The sequence below is a fragment of the Lontra canadensis genome, unplaced genomic scaffold (genome assembly GCF_010015895.1).
Source record: "Lontra canadensis isolate GAN:19392208 unplaced genomic scaffold, GSC_riverotter_1.0 scaffold4, whole genome shotgun sequence".
Lineage (NCBI taxonomy): Eukaryota > Metazoa > Chordata > Mammalia > Carnivora > Mustelidae > Lontra > Lontra canadensis.
The window spans coordinates 15,950,044-15,961,355 of NW_022630998.1; the positions used below are offsets into that span (position 1 = coordinate 15,950,044).

At 34.2% G+C, this 11,312-nt stretch overlaps 1 non-coding gene across 1 annotated transcript; it reads right to left on the reverse strand.

Annotated features, from left to right (window-relative positions):
• Positions 1-1,502: 1,502 nt before the first annotated feature.
• Positions 1,503-1,639, reverse strand: LOC116864010. The gene has a single exon (XR_004381902.1). It is a non-coding gene; the product is annotated as a U4 spliceosomal RNA (small nuclear RNA).
• Positions 1,640-11,312: the final 9,673 nt, after the last annotated feature.

The window sequence follows — 11,312 nt, forward strand, 5'->3', positions numbered from 1 at the left end:
TATGAGAATAAAATGCTGTATTCTACTTGGTGAGGTTATTTTCCATGGAGTTAGAGGCTACTATAGATGGATAATGTAATTGAAAAAAATAAGCAAGTGAATTGGAGAGGGTAGAAGTCAGGCTTCTTAACTGTTGAAGTGGGAAGACGAAGACAGTCAATGGGGGAAGACTAGAAAAATCCACATGGCAACAGATGATGCATCTATATGAGTTCATATTCTGAATACAGATATAGATGGGTCTACGCACAGAGAGACATTTATGCACATGAATGTTTGCTTGAGTTAGTATACATGTATTTCCTTGTTCTGCCACCCAAGAACCTAGAAGCATCAACAGCCTGCCAGCAATGATCACACTTATAACCCAGATCTTAGTTTTTAATATTAGTCTCCAAAAAAGGGAACTGCAACTCTTTGGAGCAATGACTAATTCTAGTACAGGAGGCATGGCGTGTACAAGGTGTGCCCTGGCTATCTTGTAATGGCAGAAAATAAAGAAATGCTCAAAAAGAAAAAATGATTGATTATGTTGAAAAGAAAAACAAACAAACAAACAAAAAAACCACACAGAAGCCAATTGTGAAAAGCTCCCAATGACCGTGGCTGGACAAAATTCAGCACCAGATTTTTCGAAGGATAATTTAGCTATTACCTATATTATAAAATAAATATCTATGAGTCCACGATGATATAAATAAATGATTAAATATACTTTTATTTTTTATTATGTTACATTAGTCACCATTAGTTTTTGATGCAGGGTTCCATGATTAAATAAAATTTTAAAAAGTTGACAGGAATAGGGGTGCCTGGGTGGCTTAGCTTAAGCGTCTGACTTCAGCTTAGGTCATGATCCAGCTCTGCATTGCATTGCATCAAGCGCCTGGCTCGAAAGGGAGTGTTTTGTTTTCCTCTCCTTTTATCCCTCCTCCTGTTTGTGCTCTGTCTCTGCCTCAGATAAATAAAATCGTAAAAAAAAAAAAAGACTCCAAAAGAATAAACGAATCTCCCATCCTGAAAAATGCCAAGTAATTTATGCTGATACTACACCCTCAAGGAGGGTAAGCGTATCTCCCCTAAGTATAGGCTATGCATAGTGACCTCCTTTCAAACAATATAGTATGGGTTGGAAAGGAAGACTAACTTTATAGTTAAGAAATATGGCAAATATGACTTTGGTTTGATGATTGTGAAAACATCATCAGTAAAGTCATATAGACAGAATTTAACCTTCATGCGATGTTATGAAAATGACATTGTACCTCCATGATCTCCCTACCAAAAACACATAATCTCATTATCATCAAAGGAAATTTCAAACAAATCCCAATTGAGGAACATTGTACAAATTATTTGATAATCCTCAAGTTTGTCAAGGTCGTCAAAGACAAAGAAAATCTGAGAAAATGTTATAGGCAAGAGGAACCTAATTTTACATGACAACTAAATACAATGGGATATTTTAGTTGAGATATTGAAACAAACAAACAAAAGATTAAATTTTTAGAAATCAAAAATAATCTGTATAAAGCATGAACTTCAGTTAATAATAATGTATCAATATCAGCTTTTCAATTAGCAATAATCTCACGTTGGATAAACCTCATTGGCTATGATACTGCCACTGCGCAAAGCTCAGTATCAGTTTTTTAACTGTAGCAAATGTAGCATACTAATATGTTACAAATAAGGGAAACTATAGGGTAATGGGAATTCAATTATTTTACAACTTTTCCATAAATTTAAATCAATTTTAAAATTAAAATCTTATTTTTAAAAACAAAAAAAAAATCACCAGTGATTCTGGAAATTCAATGAAAACCTCTGTGCTGGAAATACATTTATTTTTAATGCCTTAAACATTCATTGTTTAATGCTTGATTACCATGGTTTGAAAGCTAGATGGGGTTTTTTTGGATTGTGTGGCTATATTACAAATGAAGAAGAAAAAACGTAAAGGAGATATATGATGCCCTAATGAAAAACCTGTATTCTACAAATAGACATAGAGTCAGTAAGCAATAATTATAAGAAGGAGAAAGACTGAGGAGCTTATCAGAAATCATCCACAATGTTAAAGACAACAAGAATCACAAAGCTCATAAATACCAGTAAAAGCCTGAAATCACCACAGTTCATCATGTAGAGTATGCCTAGATTGGAAAAAAGCTTTTTATATATTACAGTTCAGTTAACATTACATACTAGAAAGCATATGAGACTTATGCTCACAAACCCATGCTATCTTTGTTAACTTAGTTGATGATATGGCCCTGAATCTGTGCAAATTCCAGTCACCTCATTTCTAAATCTGCGAAATCAAATTAAAAAATGTATAGAATACTTTTTAAATACTAAAATCTTTTAATTTTTTTTAAAGATTTTATTTATTTATTTGACAGAAATCACGAGTAGGCAGAGAGACAGGCAGAGAGAGAGGGGGAAGCAGGCTCCTTGTTGAGCGGAGAGCCCAATGTGGGGCTCAATCCCAGGACCCTGGGATCATGACCAGAGACGAAGGCAGAGGCTTTAACCCACTGAGCCACACAGGCACCCCAAATAGTAAAATCTTAAATAAACGCTATTTTCTTTAATCTCCAAATACAGACCACCCAAGATCCTGCATTTGCAGACAAATGACAGAGATAAAAGATCAGTTTAGTAAACATAGTATATTAACCAAAGTACTTAAAACGGGGTTGACTTCAGGGTCTGTTAACAGGTCTAAAGCTTCATGAGTAAAAAGGTTCAGGGGTCTAGTATTACAGTTGTACAGATGAAAATGTACATTAAAACAAAAAGGCTAAAATACTTGATACCAGGGTAAATTGCTACCCGCAAAAAAACACAGTATCAATAGAAACTATGTGTTCTCAGCTCTGCAACTGTGGCCCTAACATTTATGTAATAAAATGTCCTTCCAATTTCTTTCTGCCAATTTCTATCAGCTGATACAAAATAAATAATAAATCTCTGTAAACTTCCAAACACTTAATGATAGGTAGTCCCCACTCTGTATGGTAGTACTAGACCGTAATAGTTACTATGCAATTTATCATCTTAATAACTGTTCGGTGAACTTTAATTTTTTTGGTCAAAATTTTAAAAATCCTGTCAGTTATAAATATTAATAAAGTTTTTAAAATAAGCTAATATGTATTTAATACACTGTATTTTGCATTAGAAACAATGAGATTAAAATATGCTATTTCTTTTGATGCAGCAGTAGTATAAACAGTGTCTACTTTCTGGTCATATGATCCAAAGAGAGAAAGAGCATCTTTCATAGATCTTGGAAATTGTAACATGCATTTTTAAATTTGATCGGTGGTAACATTTTATCCCTTGCCCTTTCAGTGACATGAAATGTTCCCAGGATTCCCTTAGTGTATTTTTTTGGCCAGTGTCACTTCCTCTGAGACTTTATCCTTTTCTTCATGACTGCTTTGCTCCTTTATGTCTCTAAGTTTGCCTTCACTCTGCCCTGTTGGCATTGTATCCAGAGGCTCAACAATAGCAGTGTCCACATTCCCACGATCAGCTAGTTCTTCTCTAATTCTGCTTCTGCTGATTCAAAGTTTACTTCAAATGTTACCATTTTTAATTTCTTTGCTACACTTTCATCGTTGTTGGCCAATTCAAGAGCTCATTTCTTTAAAATATCACATGGGCTTATCACTAGGGACAAAGAGTTAGTACAACTACACGCTAAATATCTGTCCCAAAGCTGAGTATGTGTACGGTGACCAATTTTCAATAGACTTTGAAAGAAGGGATGGGATTGGTATTGATCATGATGCAGATCTATGTTATTTGCATAGTGATTTATGGACTCAGGTAAGGCAGTCAAGTTTGTACTTCACACAATTACTCACAGTTAATATATCCTAGCAACTGAAATTTGACCCGAGTTGTTAGGAGACTGGTATTACTTAATCTGTCCTAACTGAAATCTATGTATATCATAACCATGCAAAACAGTGACTATCAATAAAAGAATAAGAGATTATAAAATAAATCCACTTTCAATTAACACTTTTACATATATATATGCATGTATATATATATTTTATGAAAAAGTTGTTTCAGTTTCTCAGCAACTGGCTATCTATTAGAATAGTCATACATCTTTTCAAGAATTAAAGAAATATTTGTTAAGCAATTGGAATAATCCTTCTGCGTAGAGAACAGAAAAAAAACTAATCTCGGCCCTCACAGTACTGACATTGCAGTGAAGAAAATAAGAAGTAAATAAGATAAATAAGTTATGAAAACTAGCCTAATAATAACAACAAAGGGGAGAATGAAGCTGGGAAGTGTCTAGTGTCAGGGAGGTGGTTTAAATTGTCAACAGGATGATCACAGAAGATTTCACTGAGAATCTAAATTTGAAATAATGACTTAAAGGAAATGAGAGAGTGGGGCTTATGTGCATCTTATGGAGGAACATTTCCTGTAGAAGGAATGGAAATCTAAAGGCTGGGAGTTGCGAGTTGTCCTGTTATGTTAGAGGAATAGAGAGGAAGTCAACGTAGCTGAATCAATGAGAGAGAAAGAAGAATAATGAAGGAAGAGGGGATGGGGAGCTGGTTTATAAAGGCTATCAAATATATTTATAGTATGGTGTCACTCTGACTGAGATTACAAGTCATGGCAAAGCTTGGGTAGAAAAGTGGTATAAACACATTTTAACAGTATCACTGGCTTCTTTCTTAAAAACAGGAGGGGTCAGGGCAGAAGAGAGGTAGTTAAGATTCTATTGTAATAATTCAGGAAAGACATTAATGGGGTTCTGGACTAACATGGTGTCTTACTGTGATAGTGAATAATTAAATTCTATTCATATTTCAAGACTGGAGATACACTATAGCAGTTTTTCAGTATCATGGAGTGTCTGAACAATCCTCTAGAGTTGGTTGAAAGAAAATCTGAGATATTAATTGTCTAAAAGGAGGTATGACTGAAACACTAAACTACATCATCACCCATGAAAGCTCTTTTGCAGCACAGTGTGCAAACATTTTCTTTGACAAAGGAGAAAAAATGAATTTCAAGATAAAGTTGAAACAAGAACAAAGAACATATTTGACTGGAATTTTTCAAGGTTAATTTTAGGGTTCCCTTCACCTTTGTAGAAGATGTCAGTTTCACTTCCAAAAACCATTCCAAGGCAGGGAAAGGATTCTAAGACATAGGCAGCATGATAGCCTCCGGGGAACACTAACCTACAATCCCAAGTAAAAGGCAAAGTCTTAAGGCCTCAGGTGTTTTCCTTCGAAACAATTTTCTGCTCAATAACTTGAAGACAAACAGCCTAATGCAAATATGGGAAATTTGTGCTTTCATAGAGTCCCCTTATAGGAACATACTTACACATATGAACTTGTAGCTCCATCTCTCAACTAATTTTAGTATCTAGGGGAAAACCTTTACAATTTTTGAGTATTTGCCTTTTCAACATGGAGTAGAGAATGCACCTGTATTCCAATTGTTCACAGATGAGGTGCTCTGCACATAAATTTGCGTATAAATCTTTGAGATATTTTTAGAAAATGTATATTTAACAAATGACAAATCCTTTAAGTTACATATGATATCTTTGTTTAACCAAATCACTTTACTGGCTATTGTACCATGAGTACCCTTTATTTTCCCTTTTTGACACTTCCTCTCAATATATTTTACAGTTAATTCTGTGTGTTGTTCACTTTAATGCACTTTGTCCTCTGAAGTAAACAAATGAATACTGATTTTTGTCAACCCCGGGTGACTCATCTTTTGCAATTTGTCACGTCAGATTTTATCAGCCACTTCATACTGGCTTACTGGAAAAGCACAACAAAATCCAATTGATTCAACACCAAACAATTTATCATAACATGACACTTTTTAAATGCTGAAGTTCCCGGGTAGACAGAAAAAAAGGCATTGTACTATTAAAAAACTCATGAGAAAAAAGAAAATAAAAACTTTCTCTTGGTTATTCAATATTCCCAAGGATATCTCTAGACATTATGATCATTTTGAAAAGAAACCAAATATTTAGAGCAACATCCTTGATTTTATACACACACACACACACACACACACATATAGAATTCATTTCTTACAGCTTTAATAGTTGGCGAGCTTAGTACAGGCCTAATGCATTGAGTATAGCACATTCCAATGTTTATCCATCAAGTTTACCTTGATTTTCCAAAGATTGAATTCCAGCCATTTAGCACCTGCTAGTTATGAGATACAACTTCTAAGTTCTTCTGAAAAAAATTTCAGAGTGCTTCCAAGACCAGCACATCATCAAGAAAAAGTAGCTTGATTCATTACCCAAGGATCTATGATTGCAATGTCAAGTGAAACATTATTTTGACTGGTTTTCACTGCATCATGCTTCTTCCTTGGCAGTCTGCCAGCAGACAGATTTTTTTTTTTTTTTAAATAGCTCCCAATGAGATTTCTTTAAATCCCACATGTCAATTACCCTACATATTATATACGGGAAGAAAGTGAACAATCCTGATACACATTTAAAAAGACACCATTTGCTATGTATGCAACTTCTTTGAATAGCTGTCTTCCTAATTTACAAATATTGAACCATAACCAAAATAGTGAAGCATGTTTACTATTATGGTGAAAATAGTATTAAGTATGAAATTTACAACTCACAGTAATTGGATAGAGTTACATTTCATTCACTCAACACATTATAGGTGCTAATAATGGCACTGTGTTAAATCTGTGATTTCACCTTATTTTTACACATTTACCCAGAAATACAATATATCTTTATTTTAATCATGAGAAAACCAAAGCTCTGATGCTGGGGGTTCACTCCCACCCCCACCCCACCCTAAACTGAGACGTATGAGGACAAACAATTTAAAAATTAATTATAATTAAGTATAATAAATGTTGATAATGGGGAAGGGTGAGAATGAACAGCAAGGGGAAATGACCAACTTTTAATCAAGAATTCCGAGGTTAAGGAATTGTACAGTAGAATTAAATCAGGGCTGGAAGCTACCAGTTAAAAGTAAAGGAGGAGAACAAGAAGGAAGCAGTGGGAAAGGTTTGAGCATGTGCCAAGCACTAGATATGGAAGAGCAGACACAACTGGTACGAGTTTGGGATGTTTGAACCTAATGGTGGCAGTAAAGTGAATCTAAAGAGAAAGACATTGCCAATATGTGGAAGAACTTGTATGTTACGCTAAGAGCAACTGTTAGGCACTGAAGTGATGTAATTGTAATCGGTTCACATCTTAGAAGATCAGTCTGTCTCTAAATGGGAAAGGATTAGAAGAGAGCAGTTCTGAATTCAGAGAAACTTAGAAGAAAATCACTGCCATAACTTAGTTAGTTGAATTAAATTAAAACATTTTAGCTAAAACGGGAGTGTTAGTAATAGTAAACAATGAAGAAAACATGTATAGGAATTGGAGACAAGGGCAGTGGTTTCCAGACAGGAGCATGTGTTGAGACCATCTGAAGGGTTTGGTATAACACACATTGCTACATCTATTCCCAAGGTTTCTATCCAGAAGATACAGCATGGGACGGAAGAATTTGCATTTCTAAATTCCCAAGTGATTCTGATGCTTCTGGTAAAGGGCTCCCTTTAAGAACCACGGGTCAAAAGAAGGAAACTGGGAAAGGAGCCAAAAAAGTCAATGGTCGTGCAGTCCCACCCTTCTTCCTTGCACCATTGTTGAGTGCAGGGAAAGGAGCTCTCCAAGGAATGAACCTGAAATGAATCCAAATCATTCAAATCCCATCAGGACTCAGGACTCTGTCTTTCCAGAGATCACATTTTCCTAACTCCATTTATACAGTATGTAATTATACTCACAAGACTAAGCCAAGAGAAAGATATAGAAAGAAATGTGACTCTGGAAGTCACTCTTGGTTTGTCTACAGATTATACACGTACAAAACTGGATTAATTATTATCCTTGTTTCATGACACAAGCATTGCTAAATGTATGGTCTACTTTTATTAACTGATAGTTAACTTAAATAACAAACACTTTCCAATCAAGCATTGAGACAAAAAGTCAAGATATTAACATAAACCTATATTAAAGTATCTGGTAAACACAAACCCCCACCCCCACCCCACCCCCACACCACCAATGCACATCCAGATCTTTCCCAGCCTGAATAAACCATTAATTACCTTTAATCTTCTGTGTTCTTTTCATATAAGTTTATGCCTATACACATGTTTTTCTATAAAGAACATTTTAAAATTTCAGCATTTTTTTACCTTTATATAAACTACATTATGCTATATGTTATGTTTAAAGACATACTTCTATAATTAGTATTATACTGGTGATATTCATCTATAATTCTATGTGTCACTGAATCAGTTGTGATACTGCAAAATATCTCATTACATGGATATACTACAGTTTTTCATTTTTTTCCCTTTCTGTGAAAAATATTGCTGTGGATATTCCTGTATATGTCTGGCTATAAATATATGCGAGTTTGTCTTAGACAGTAAGCCAGGAATGGAATTGCTGAGTCATCTTATATGTAAATGCTCACGTTTAAAAGATAAAGCCAACCTATTTCCTGATTGTAGTAACATACCCATTAGTGATTAATGAGACTATGGATCTATATGCTCTTCAGCAGTTGATGTTAACAAATGGATTTTTTTTTTTTTAATTTTGACTTCAAATGAGCATCAAATGGTATTCCATGGCTTTTGTATTTCATGGTATTTCTGATCTTGATTTACTGTTCTTTTTCTTTCTTTCTTTTTTTTTAAAGATTTATTTATTTATTTGGCAGAGAGGCAGGCAGAGATAGAGAGGAGGAAGCAGGCACCACGCGGAGCAGAGAGCTCGATTCTGGGCTCTATCCCAGGACCCTGGGATCATGACCTGAGCTGAAGGCAGAGGCTTTAACCCACTGAGCCACCCAGGCGCCCTTACTGTTCTCTTTCTTAATCATCTCTTTATGTGTTTTGAGCATCTCTTTATGTGTTTGCTCACTAAATGTGTTTTCTCTTCTATGGCAGTTCTTTCTTTCCCTCTATGTTATCAAGCATTTGTGTTGTTTAAAAGGTCTGTAGATAATTTTATTTCAAGTTATTTTTAAAATAATCCTCAAAGGTGTAGCTTTTAAAATATCTGGATAATGAAATGTTTCTTGATAAAGCACACTATACCAAGTCAGTGTTTAAGGGGAAAAAAAGAATGCTCTAAGAAGGATAATTTCTTAGCATTCTACACAAACACCTATAAAACAAAACAACTAAAGAAGAGAAACCTGAGCTGTTCTGTAGAAACTTTGTAAACTTTCCTTTTAAAATCAGTAAAAAGGAGAAATCCCAACCACATTGTCGAGAATTTAGTTAAACTGCTCCATAATATCACTGCCTTGGGCAATCATTTTGTGTCACCAAGTGGCCTTCAGGGAATGCTGACCCTAGTCCATCCCTGAAATAACTCATCACAGAGTCACAAGTTAACTTAAATTCCTGATACCACTCCCCCTTTTGATAAGCCATCTTTCCCACCCTTTCCCTGGTTTTTTGTTTTGTTTTGTTTTTTCATTTTTTTTTTTGTTTGTTTTGTTTTGTTTTGTTTTTGGGTACACCACTTAGATAAGACCTCCATGAAGCTTACCAAAACCCCTCTCTTTCTGGCTTGAATTGGCCAACATGGCCTTAATTCAGGTTATCCCATAGTACTCTGAGAACCCTAATAACAGCACATGACCCATGCCCTGCTGTGATTTTGGCATACACCCTGCCTTAACCTCTCCTTGTGGCCCCTGGAGCCATGCCCTCTATCACCTCCAGGACCTGTGAGCTACCAACTTCTCTTTTTCATTTCCTTTTTGGTCTTCTGTGGAACCACTGCTTACTATCTGACACTGGGACTGTACTTAATAAATGTTAATTTTTTAAAAAGTTACAACATAAACCGATACAATATTGAAGACTTTAGTCAATAGTATAAGATTGGAAAAATAGTTTAGAAGCAGAAGCACTAGAAAGGAGGAAATGCAACTTCTTTTTCTGTTTGTTTATTTTGTAGATGATATGACCATTCACCTAGATATTTTAAAACAACCTACACATTTTTAAAACAATAACCAAAGTTTAATAAATTGGTTCCATGTGAAAGTAATATTATAGTAGTTAATTTGTTCTGATACCTTCCTGCCTTAGAATTAGTGCTTTCAAAAAAATTGTATTTGGTTCCCCAGTGAAAGAGACTCTTACTTATAATCCAGTATAGACATACCTGGCCATCATTTCTGAAACACAAAGTTTAACAAAGTTTTACTCTCAAGCTGGCATCTCTCTCTCTCTCTCACATATACACACATGCGCAAACACATATGCCTATACAGATAAATTTCAACAGGGACATCCTTTATGAAAATAAACATAATTAAAACAAAATTAATAAGGGCAGTTCAGGAACTGTAAGTTTAATTTATATTTATATAAATATTTTTATATTTATATTTTTATAATTTATAATTTAATATAATTTAATATTTTATAATTTATAATATAAATTTTTATATTTTTATATTTTTATTTATATTTATACAAAAGAAAAAGCAGTTACTAAGAAATGCTGTGGAGATATATAAATAAGCTAGATAATAAGGATTCAGAAAGGTAACAAACATTAATTATTTAATGAGTAATATTTTATATGTACTTTGATCAGGTCTAATTTTTCCAAACTAAATGAAATCTTCATGTATTTGAAAAAAATTTAAATTAAAGGAATAAGACACAACTGAGATAACCAGTTATCCTATAGTGATCATAACATTTTCTTTGTTATTATTGCCGTAAGCATAAGTAGGGAACATTAACAGTAACTCCAAAAATGGAAAGGAGCCTACCACAGGGAGGAAAAATAATGCAGGTTATTGGACATCTTTAATGCTTGAGTAAAACAAGTTGGTAATACGAGTTAAATTTTTGAGTAAGAAGGGTAAGTAGAAAATCTATTTTAAAAAGCCACATGCTATTACATTTTCAACATATGCTATACATTTGTAGGGCACAGAAGTGATTAGGTAACTCAATGTTTTAATCAAGAAAATCCCCCGGATGAGTATGGTAGAATGGGTGTCTGGTTCAGGGTAAGAAGCAGAATTACATTATTTTAAAATAACAGTGGTAATTTTAATCAAGATTTTTGCCTAAATTTGGGAGCTAAGTGAATAACTGATTACATAATGATCAAAAAAGTAATCTTGTTAGATGATTTTCATATGTCTAAAAATAATCACTTAAGTTTTCTCTCCAATTAAATCCACGTA